The sequence below is a fragment of the Dermacentor silvarum genome, chromosome 8 (assembly GCF_013339745.2).
Source record: "Dermacentor silvarum isolate Dsil-2018 chromosome 8, BIME_Dsil_1.4, whole genome shotgun sequence".
NCBI classification, from domain to species: Eukaryota; Metazoa; Arthropoda; class Arachnida; order Ixodida; family Ixodidae; genus Dermacentor; species Dermacentor silvarum.
Genome location: NC_051161.1, coordinates 133,837,506 through 133,848,458, shown reverse-complemented (window position 1 = coordinate 133,848,458; position 10,953 = coordinate 133,837,506). Strand labels below are relative to the sequence as shown.

Here is a 10,953-nt window from a genome sequence, read left to right as displayed (position 1 = left end):
AGGACGCTATAGACACTAAGAAGCCCTTGCTGTTATGTACTGGATTGTTTTTAGTGGCGACACTAAAAGCAGAATTGATGACAACGTGTGTGTAACGTAATATAGAGCGGGCTGCACCTTGGAAAATATGTACGGATTGTCGCTCCTCTGCCTTAGCGATAGAGTCACGTCTTTGACTAGAAAACATTGATTTTCTCGTCCCACTTGTTGGGGGCCGCCAACACCTTCTCTAATATGCTAATAATGCCGGTTAAATTTCTTTCAGTCCTTTATTATTATGAAAATTGTGCCAATGAAAATTGGGAAAATTTTGTCTGGGGCCGGCATGAACTACCAATGCTGCAAGTGCTGAACAGACAGTAGCGACCAGTAGCGCTTTCTTTGTATTTCTAATCAGCGAGACTCGCACCTCACGTCTTTGCGAAATGGCTCTCACTCTTATCTCTCTTTCATTGTTTCATCGCCGAATTGAGTGCTGCTCATAGGGAAACAGCGCTTGTATGCAGGCTCCCTAGGATACAGTTAAAGTATATATGCACGAACCAGGCTTAAACTGCACGTGTCCCACAAAACAAGGTTGGGCCCTCGAGGCTTGCCATCTTTGGCGAAGGCGAGACACCCAGTCCTTTTTAGAAAAAAAAATGGGTGATGACGTCACCAGAGGGTTGCATTCTTAGTTCAAGCAAGGATGATTCGTCGCTGAAGCTTATCGCAATGTTGACGCCATCGTGACCACGCAGCTTATCTTGCGCTGCGCGTCATCTCTTGTGCTGAGGTGCAAATATTGTTTTCATGTTCAGCGCTATCGCTGGTGGCGACAGGCGGCTCAGTTTTAACTGCGGCCTCGCCTCGCCTATTGGCGATAAAAGGGTCGGGCGACAGTAGCAGATTAAAGCGCCGCAAATAAGGCTCCTTTGTCACGTGCCGGTGTCTGCCTCGGTATTCTGAAGGGTCTGTCTTTTGTCGAGACACGTGCTTCTGGCTGTCATCACTTACCTCGGACCGGTGAGCGCTTCCAGCATTTCACAGCTCTCTCGACTGCGGCCCGAACCAGCTCGGTAAGAACTCGGCACTTTCCGCTCCTATGTGCAGGCACATTCTGCTTGAATATAACAGACATAATTAGTGAAAGCATAGGAACGCACCCCAAAAATATATACGGTCCCACAGCGTGCCTTGATTTTCAAGATTAATTTTCCGCACTTGCTTCCAGACATCTCAATGACACTGTCTCCATCAATGCGGCTACCACTTTTGTTTCTTTAATAACAGTAGTGAATGACTTGTTTATAATTTGTTCAGACCCACCGTGGTGGCTCAGGGGCTTGGCGTTGCGCTGCTCAGCACGAGGTCACGTGATCAAGGCCGGACACGGATGCCGCAATTCGACGAGGGCGAAATGGAAAACTGCCCGTGTGCCTTGCACTGGGTTCCCTTAAAGATCGCCAGGTGGTTAAAAATAATCCGGAGTCCCCCACTACGGCTTGCCTCGTAATGATATCGTAGCTTTGGCAGAACAGACACCATATTTTATTTAATATCTTCCTTCGCAGAAGCAACAGCCGAAAGAAATTTCGTGACATCGTGAATGCAATTACATCGTCACATCGTGACATCGGCAATTACACGGCAAGAGAAGGCAGCGTCACTTGGAATCGATTCCAATGATAGGAGAACAGGAAATAGTATTTCGAACTAGTTAGCCGCCTTAGTAACAAGGAGGGCATATAGGGTGCTGGATCCAAATTACAGAACGTGATCCGTAAATAGTAGATTTAGTCAATGTTCATTGCATGGCAGGTTGCACACATGACTGAAGGCGAATGCACCGAGGCACCACAAAAAAGAAGGAAAAAAAGAAAGAAAGAACGTGTGAGGGACCCTGGTCCTATGTTGTCAAATTTAATTTTATCGCGCATTCAATAAAACGACCACAAATGCCCTCGGAGTCAGAAAGTGATGGAAGGGTAATTTTCGTCGGGATTTCGCAACTCCGTAGAATTTAGGCATTGTATGGCGAATTAGACGCAACACTTTTCAAATCACGGTTATATGCGATGTGTTCGATGTGAATCATTTTTAGTTCTTCCTTTTAGATCTAGTGCTCGAAAAGTTTTTGTGCTGCAGTGTTCATCATCATTGTACTGTGCGACACTCGCTAGAAAAACGTTAAAAAAAGTCTCATTGTGGGCATCCCTATAATTTAAAAACTGCTGACTGGCGTGAATGCACGCAATCAAAAAGATTCGGTACATCACCTTTATTTATTAACTCTTTTTTGTCTAGAGTAAAATATTCTGAACGTATTTGGAAGAAAAAAGATTGGAGGCCGCTAGGTAGGAGCACATAGCAGAAATCGCTAAAACTGCATGTTACAAATTAGGAAAAATATCAAGTCGAGCTTTACAACCAAAAATCAGTAGATGGGTAAGTGCAGAAAAAGTTCATTTATTTTTGCACTGAAGCAATCTGTTACAGGTATTTTGCACTATATTATTGCGTAAATGTTTTATTGAGAGTAGCAAAGTTGCCTGTATACGTTTTCTCTTACAGTGTTCTTCTAAAAGGCTTATGATAAGAACGCTGTCGCATTGAAACCTTCCATACAATAACAAGGTGTCTGGAGAGCAAACGATTTTAAGCATCTGTGTTGGCAAATGCCACCAATATCAGCCCCTTGTTTAGGTGTTGCGTGAGCATTTTCTGCTTACGAGGTTTGCTGTGCCAAGATGGTCAAAGTGGCGAGCACAGAGCAGACGCAATCACCTCGGTATGCACGTAAACGGCAACATTAGCTGGTGAATATGTTTGCGTAAAAAATCAGGTTGCTTCCAATAATTCGAGGAGTACTTAAGTAAAACTGAGAAGAAAATACCGTTAGAAACAGTGTCTGTGTTTGTATTGATTGTGCCAACATAATTCGAAATGGTTCATTCTTTGCGGCTGCCATGTAGCCTAGCCGACTTACCAAGTTGTACAGGGTGGGCAGAATTTTGCCATCCACGCGGTACCCCTGTGAAAGGCCCCTGTCAGGCCATGTGTTAGCAGGTCTGCGTGACTAGTGGGGAAAAGGCCGCACCGATGGACAGCATGCCACTAACATAGACATGCTTGGTGATTTTTGCTGTAAAGTGGCTGCGGTGGCTATTACCATCAAGTGTGAGATTATTGATAGTGCCCGCCAGAGTTAAAAATAGGGCCGCTTAGCTGTCTCAGTGAAGGCAATCATTTACACACGTCTTCCCAACATGGCGACCAAAGGATTGCGGTAAGCTTTAAGCATGTCAAGTAAACACGAAGGCTGGTGATTTCTTGCCGAAACCAGGGATGCTGCATCCGGTGCCCGGTGGTTGTCTACAAATGGACGTGGAAAGTGCCTGAGCAGGTGTTCAAATGCTTTGTCAAGCTCGGAAGCAGAACAGTTGCAGTGCGCCTTCTCTGCATGTCAGCTATGCAGGCTAGCCCGGCTAACGTTGACGAGGCAGGTGACGCGGCTTGATCTTCCTGTACTCGGGATGTTTCAATTGCGATACCAACTATGCGACCAATTGACGCTGTTGACGCCATTGCTGTCACCTTGATGTCTTGGCAGTGAAGCCGCATGCGATGAGGGCAAGTGGCCACATGACCTTCTTCAAGTGCCATGCACGTGGCCCCAACATTTATGTCCGCGAGCAAACCACAACTTTATCGGAGTTCACGTTCTCTTCAAAGCTTCCGCGCAGTGATAATTGTAAACATGGAGTGGTATTTTCTTTCGATGATGTTGGGGATAAGTTTCGCGAAGTTTTGCATGACTCTGCGTCGGACATGTCAGCGTTTAAGGGTGAGTAGCAGCGTTTTTGGCATTGTGCCAAGACCACGTGCTCGACAGTGTGCTAGCAACGTTGGAGCCCGTAGCGCCGACGCGTCCCCATTCTATGCCCGCAAAGTCTGTAGAAAATCATAATGCCCTCGAAAGTTATCGATCGAGAATACGGCCTTGGATAGTATCGCTTCCACAGCTCGCTTATCGCCTTCAAAATACAGCGCTAGGTGTTTCGAATTACAATGTCACCCATAAAGAGCGGCTGAAAAGAACACCTTGGTCAAAAATGTAATGAACGCCGCGTTTCTTCGGTCCAGCCACCGTCACCGTTACAATAGAGATTGATTGTTCACAGTGCACGTTGTTTGCGCTGCGTACAGCAGCCGGTGTATGACAATTTCTCCCGTTCTAGCTCTTTCCTGGCGAAGCGAAACAAAGCATTCTTCAAAAAAAAAGGTGTTGGTTAAATAATTTATTCGTAGTTTTGGATGACTGTCGATATTTGTGAGCGCCTAACATAGCTGAAACGCGACCATAGTTTTAGCTCCTTATTCAATTCAATAAGTAGAATAACCGTAATGCGTTGCCTGCTGCCTGTTTGCACTGTCAGATAAAAGCAAGACAAATCTGTTGCCAACAAGGAGATGGCAGCCGACCAAAACTTACCTCGACTAGCATGCCTTACCTCGGCATGCCTTTATACTTTTGTTACAGCAAACGCCCTGATGTGCCGTTAAGTAGAATTTGGGAGGCGCTGCAATGAATGTGCCTAAAAACGAAGGCAGGTTTTCGGTGCTGACCGTCGCCTCTAACGCTGTGGTCGCTGTGGCGCACCCCAGAGACCCCGTCATTGGGAAATTGACACAGACGTTCTTAGCTCCATGTCGCCTAGTTTGTATACATTTAGAAACACCCCCTTTTAGGTTGTGAAGCAATAGAAACACGAAATACTACGCTATTTCGAAGTATTACACAACATGTAGTGACAATTATAGCCTCAATATAGAGTTTAAAACTGCCATTTAGCTGGTTTCCGTCTGCGCAAATAGCCCTAGCCAATGTTCCAGTGCGAAATGCCTTAAAGACATTGCACACTGCTGGCTCGCTCGCTCGCTCGCTCGCTCAATCACTCACTCACTCACTCACTCACTCACTCACTCACTCACTCACTCACTCACTCACTCCATGGGTAACTAGTCCATTATGTGTTCCCATAGACTTGCAAATAGGTACGCGGTAGGCAGTATTATGACCATTAAATTTTCTACAATGCCGGCCGGCCTGGATGGCAACTGGGCCATCCTTGCGGGTCTAGTTCGGTCCGATTGTCTAACACACGGAGCTCAAAGCCCCAAGCGCCCGATTGAATGCGGCGATTGCTACGCGGTCTTCTTGATCATTTCAGATATTCGGCGCACATGAACTGTCAAGGTTAAACTGAGTCACATGAGCTTAGCAGATACCATAGCAGTGGGCTAGAGATATATTTTATGGCGATAGCAATTATATGGACACCCCAAGTCAATCTTTGCCGTCGTCGTCACCGTGAGGTTCAGTATACATTTAGGTATATATTACCGCTATAAACCGTGCCATGGTACATGACGTGCGGTATATGCGGGTTATATTGCCGCACCATTATGTCACTAAAGTTGCTCGTACCAGGTCTTACATTCCTGACAAAATTACTCTGAGAGTTTTAAGAATGGCAGCACACAAATAAAGGTCATGAAACAAAACACCAACAGCCCATGCCTTCTATTTCAAATGTTCTCAGAGTTAAATATTAAAAGTGCGAAACAATAACAGAGCTCAAACCTGAAAATGATATAATTTATGGCGTGGCGGTACACTACCTCCGGTCGGCGCTGGAAAGAGGTTTGAAACATACCCGATAATGAAAAGTGGTGGCAACGTGAATAAAAAAGATGCAGGCTTTAATTAATGAACATCAATGAAATTGTCAAATGGCAGGATTCAAACAGGACCCCTAACACAACAGCTAGGTTTTACTTAGCTTACGTTTAGTTAAGTTCATACTGCCACTACAGCTATGAATCTTACACTTCGTGTAACATGACAACATATCCCCATAGTATAAAGTGCTCGAACAACAAGACGTTGGCTCTTGAATGTGCGAATGTGGTTTCAGAGAGAACGTAACGAATTTAGAGTGAAAGTTTATTGTAACGTCTGTGGGAGGAACAGATGCTGAGACCCAGTTGTTGAGGCAAACCATTGCCGGAAATTCGCGGCTTGCCTAATTTACGGCGCGGCCTCAGAGCTACATTTCCATGAGCACAAAATACGATAACGCTTGTGTACCGTCCATTGGGTGCAAGTAAATAAAACACAGGCGACCAGAATAAACATGAGGCTCTCAATAACAGTCGCTCTCACATCCCATGCATTGCGACGTGACGTCATATTCCATACCCTATGAACTTCGCTACAGCCCATAGAGAAAGAACCAAGAAAAGTGAACACAAATGTATGGACAGCACAAATTTACGAATCAATGTATTAATCGCGGAATCGCAGGCATGAACAGATACTACAGCACAATGAAAACACCATGCTGAAACAAGCCAGGAGGCAACAGTAATACAGGAGGCAGCAGCCTTCATATGTATCAAAGGAAAGGCACGTGGGATATTTACATATCTCTTATTATCAGGGTTAACACTCGAACCGCTGTGTATGCATACATTATTGCCAGAAGTGCTCTATTTATGGCGATTTATCTCTCTCGTTGGTGTCTCGCAGCAATCGCTTACAGTTATGCAGTGACTATAGTTCCGCCGTCTGTTATTACCTACCACAAGTTATCGCTTTCTGAATAGGGAAGTGTAGTTCTATCAGTCGCTTCTCCTAATTGTCTTGCTTATGTATATGGTCATTGACCAGGCCCCCATTCTGGTCACTATGTTATTTCGCCGATGAAATTAAACGTTCCACTGGGTGTTTCAATAAAACAGAGCCAGCGTTTAAAAACGTTGGTGGACGTTAGGTCCATTGTTAGCCATCCAACCATTAGTTACGCCATCTAATACCATATCCTAGAGCTCAAGTTTTGGGGAAGTCGCACTTACGGTGAAAGGTTGTGATGCAACTCGACAGTTTTTGTGTGTCTCGGAATTTTTTATTTTGTTCATTTTGTGGCCACTCATACGTGTGTTTTTGTGCTTCTGCCATCAGTAGCATGTTTTTTAGAAAGCTCTTCAACTCCTCTGTATAAATTCAGCACATTCATTCTGTATTGAGTTAGCGCTTGTAATTATTATGTCTACGTCCACGAGTAACATTAATGATAATACATTCACTATAACTAGCCCAATCAGCCACTCTGCCGTGCAAATCCACCACGATACAAACTGATGACACTCTGACTAGCGCTGAAAGGGAATGCAACACACTCGTCGGCTTCTTTGGCGACAGGTTTGCGGGCTTCGTTTTTTAAAACAAGTTTGAGAGCACTCTAAATAAGGATAATCAGGTGCGATGTACCAATAGGGTTATATTTTGTGGGGTTCCGTTTCAGTAAAAGCTGCCCAATGCGGTAAAGAACAAAAAAAAAACGGTAAACTGGCGCCGTTAAAGACATATTTCCACATTTGAATATTGCAACAAAGCTGATTATGAAAATAATTGCACTTTAAAAACATTCAGCGCAGGATGAGCACAAGCAATATGCCGTTTGTAGCAGTTCATTTGGCGCAAACACCTTAAAAGATCTGACAAAATTCCAAACAACAAAGTTTTAACAAACGGTGATGTCCTCATCGGGCTTATCGACGAACATTTTGGCAGGGTAACCTACCAGCCTGGCAGACCAGGCCACTTGTTCACCAAAACGTCCCCGTAGAGTAACTTTTCGTAAGAGCAAGTGCTGACCAATCGTCATAGATCATATATTTGTGCAAATGGTTGATCAGCAACAAAAAACGAAACAGTGACCAAAAGTATTGTAAATTCGTAGTCCAGTGTTTAATATGCCGCCGTCGGCTACACTATGCGCGATCAAGATTTAGCTTTTGTTTTCAGCCATCGGAACGCAATAGTTGCGCATTTATATATGTCAGGCGCTCAGTGAGCTAGCAGGGAAATAAGTGGGCCAGCAGACAGAAGGAAAGATAATCAGGACCGACTTTGAGACGCTCGGTGCAAGTTAAGTTCAAAGTATGCTAGAAAGTCGGACGGGGGAAGAAGTTACGTGCTCCTCCATTGCCTCAGATGATTTGTGGCGGACGTTTCGTCTCGAAAAGGAAAAAGTGAACCACGAATTTCACATTAACGACCATCATGTCAATGATGGTCGACCAATGCTTGCGACAAACCGCCTCGGCTTAACAGCATTAATGGAAACTGAGAAAGATACTGATAGCACTTGACGCCCGTTAGGCCTAGCTGACGCAATGCGAACGAAGTTCTGCCTAAATAAAGGCGACACGTTTTCCACGGTGAGCAAGGCGTTGTGAGTTGCCCCGTCAGCGACGCTCGTTTTCCTCGCGCAGGTGATCTACGTTGTCGCTCAGGAACGATATTCCTTCGAGCGCGTCGAGGACGGCGCATTGCAGGCCACCCAGCTTCCAGTCAAGGTCACCTGGAAATGAAGGACGGGAGCAAACCAACGAGGTGGTTTGGGACGCGAAGACGTCCAAGCAACGGTGGCTGAACGCTGTCGATAGCCCTTACAAAACACAAGAGAATCGTAAAACACAAAGAAGGCTGCAATGGAAATCTGGGCAGTTTGAATGGTTGCGCCTTCTTGACCGGTCAGGCCATGTGTGTTGATAGCAGTTGACTTGACAGAATTGCTCTTGCTGCGGCGGCGTGAAATCAAACCGTCCTAATGGTGAGCCCTCATACTTATAATCATCGTCATTACAGAGGATGCATCTGAACAAGAATACTGTATATATGCTTCGCAAGCGCAGTTGTAGCTTTGCATTGACGACAGCTGGACCCCTTCGTTAACAGTTTCGTACCTTTTATATAAAGCCAATTCATATTATCGACTTTCACTCTTACGAGTTATGTATACCTCATACTCTTCTCAAGCATTAACAAGGGCTTCCATACCGTGAACACCGTTGTCCTCACCTGGTTGTTATCTACTATGTAAGGGTGGTAGATCAATTACCACAGACATTATTGCGAATGCTTCCTCACGGGCAAATATTTGATACTGTCGGAAGCGAACCATATACAAGATACAAAAATAAACAATTCGTAAACATTAACTTTAATGTGATTACCTAGTGACAAATAGCATCCCTTCGCTAGCGTTGCACATCATTCAAGGCACGACGCCTTTAAGGCGACGACCCACGTGGGGATATGGTTACGTTGGAGGGTTAATGAGTTGGTAGGCGCTTTTTCACTTGTTTCAAACGAATTGTTTTGTTCGACCTTTCTCGTGCTTTTACCCATATTGACCGCTGCAAATTCTAAATAAATCTTCAGCTACACGGTGTGCGGCTACATTGTTTGTCGCTACATGCTAATCGCAAGCACATCGACATTCATCGTGAGAATAAATGTGCATCGCAATTAGCGGGAGAAACATGAGGGCCATCGCTCACATGTCTATTACGTGTTCATAATGCACTCATAAAACAAATTAGAAGCTTATTTAGCATTAATCCTCCATTGTATGACGCGAACTTGTGAGGAGCGACTCCAACGTTCGTTGACAACGGAACTTACGAGTGCCGGACCCTTGTATTCTCAAATGATCTTCATTTTGAAGCTCTTTCTTCAAGCCATGATGAGGATGATGTTTAATTGGCATCTCCTTAGAAACGGGATGGTGTCAAATAGTCACCTAACCTGCTTGAGTTAGGGATTGTCATTCTACCCTTTTGTGGACATTTTAATCTTTTTTCTCTTCCTTAAACCTTCTGTATCTACCTTGTCCCACTACCTATGTCTGCGACGGATCTGGTTCTATCGACATTCTTCCTATTTGTTCTCACAAATCTTCTAAACGTCTATTCCTAATCTCGACCACTGCCCCGTTGAGGCTACCGTTCACTTTAAACCCAAGTTCTTCAGAAATGTGTACATTACCTACGAGTCTCGCTTGGTTAATACCTTCGCATTTGTTTAGGCTTCCACCAAGTTCAGCACGACGCTGAAGTTAGCGCTAGCCGCTTAGCGCAAATGCTTAGCAGCGAGGCGTAGAAATGTTGCTTTCGCACACGCCTGCAGGAACACTTCAAATTGGCCTTGACGGGTACGTGTGTCAATAAGTTACGCCTGGCGCTCGCTTGGTTCGCGTTAATTTCTAGTATGCTCTTCAAGAATTGCAGTGGATAATCAATGAAACACAATCACATCTTCTTCCTGCAGTGCCTCTGCCATTCACATTGTTGAGTTGAGGTGGAGTTTTGAGGGATTAGCGTCCCCGGTGCAACGTCCAGTTCTTTCGCATCACTGAGGGGGTGATGATTCCAAAAATTATACTCGCATTAGAAGTACTGTCATAAGCAATATAACAGACACCCACGAACGCCCACGCCACTGCGATGCCTAGAACAGCAGTACTTGAGCTTGCCTTGCGCCCTGACCCTGCCAGCGCACATATCGGTCCAGTATTAGTCAGGGCCATGACCATCCGCTTGTTCGTTGCCTTTCGCTATCTTTTTCCGAGGGGCGTCAAGAGATATTGGCAACATCGGGGAACACACTGACGCATTTTGATCGAGCGGCCGTGGCTTACGTGACGCATCCGCTGACGTACCACCGCTTGTTCTGTGGGCCACGGCCGTACCCACGGCTGTGCTGTATCTTGGCATGCGGCGGCGGATTGCATCGAACTGAAAAATCGATAGCAAGAATCGTGAAAGAAGCGAATGATAATTCCGACGAGGAATTCAGGACGGGCTTGTGCACACGTGGGTATCGACCACGTGAGAGCGCAAGCGCTAAGCGGCCAGGTGCGAAATGGCGCGTTTAGGCACACCCTGCTTGCCTGAAGGGTCGCTTTACATTTGCCATGGTGGTACGTGTGCAATGGGTTACGCCTGTCTCTTGCTTGGTTGGCGTTTATTTCTGTCACGGTATTTCTGCTTGTCCCACTCTACCTTTGAAAGGCCAGGGCTACAATCGCTGAAACTAAAGAGCATTATCAATTCCTCGCG

The 10,953-nt window shown here is 45.3% G+C and overlaps 1 protein-coding gene across 4 annotated transcripts in view; it reads left to right on the top strand.

The window, feature by feature from the left end:
• Positions 1-895: 895 nt before the first annotated feature.
• The window catches only part of LOC119461716 (uncharacterized), a 122,802-nt gene continuing 112,744 nt past the window's right edge, over positions 896-10,953 (top strand). The window contains exon 1 of one of the 4 annotated variants that reach the window (XM_049671975.1): positions 896-1,005. The gene's annotated coding sequence lies outside the window, so the exon portion shown is untranslated. Of the gene's footprint in view, positions 1,059-8,328; positions 8,664-10,953 lie in introns of those variants that run through there. The other 3 variants (XM_049671973.1, XM_049671974.1, XM_049671976.1) reach the window with 3 other exon arrangements.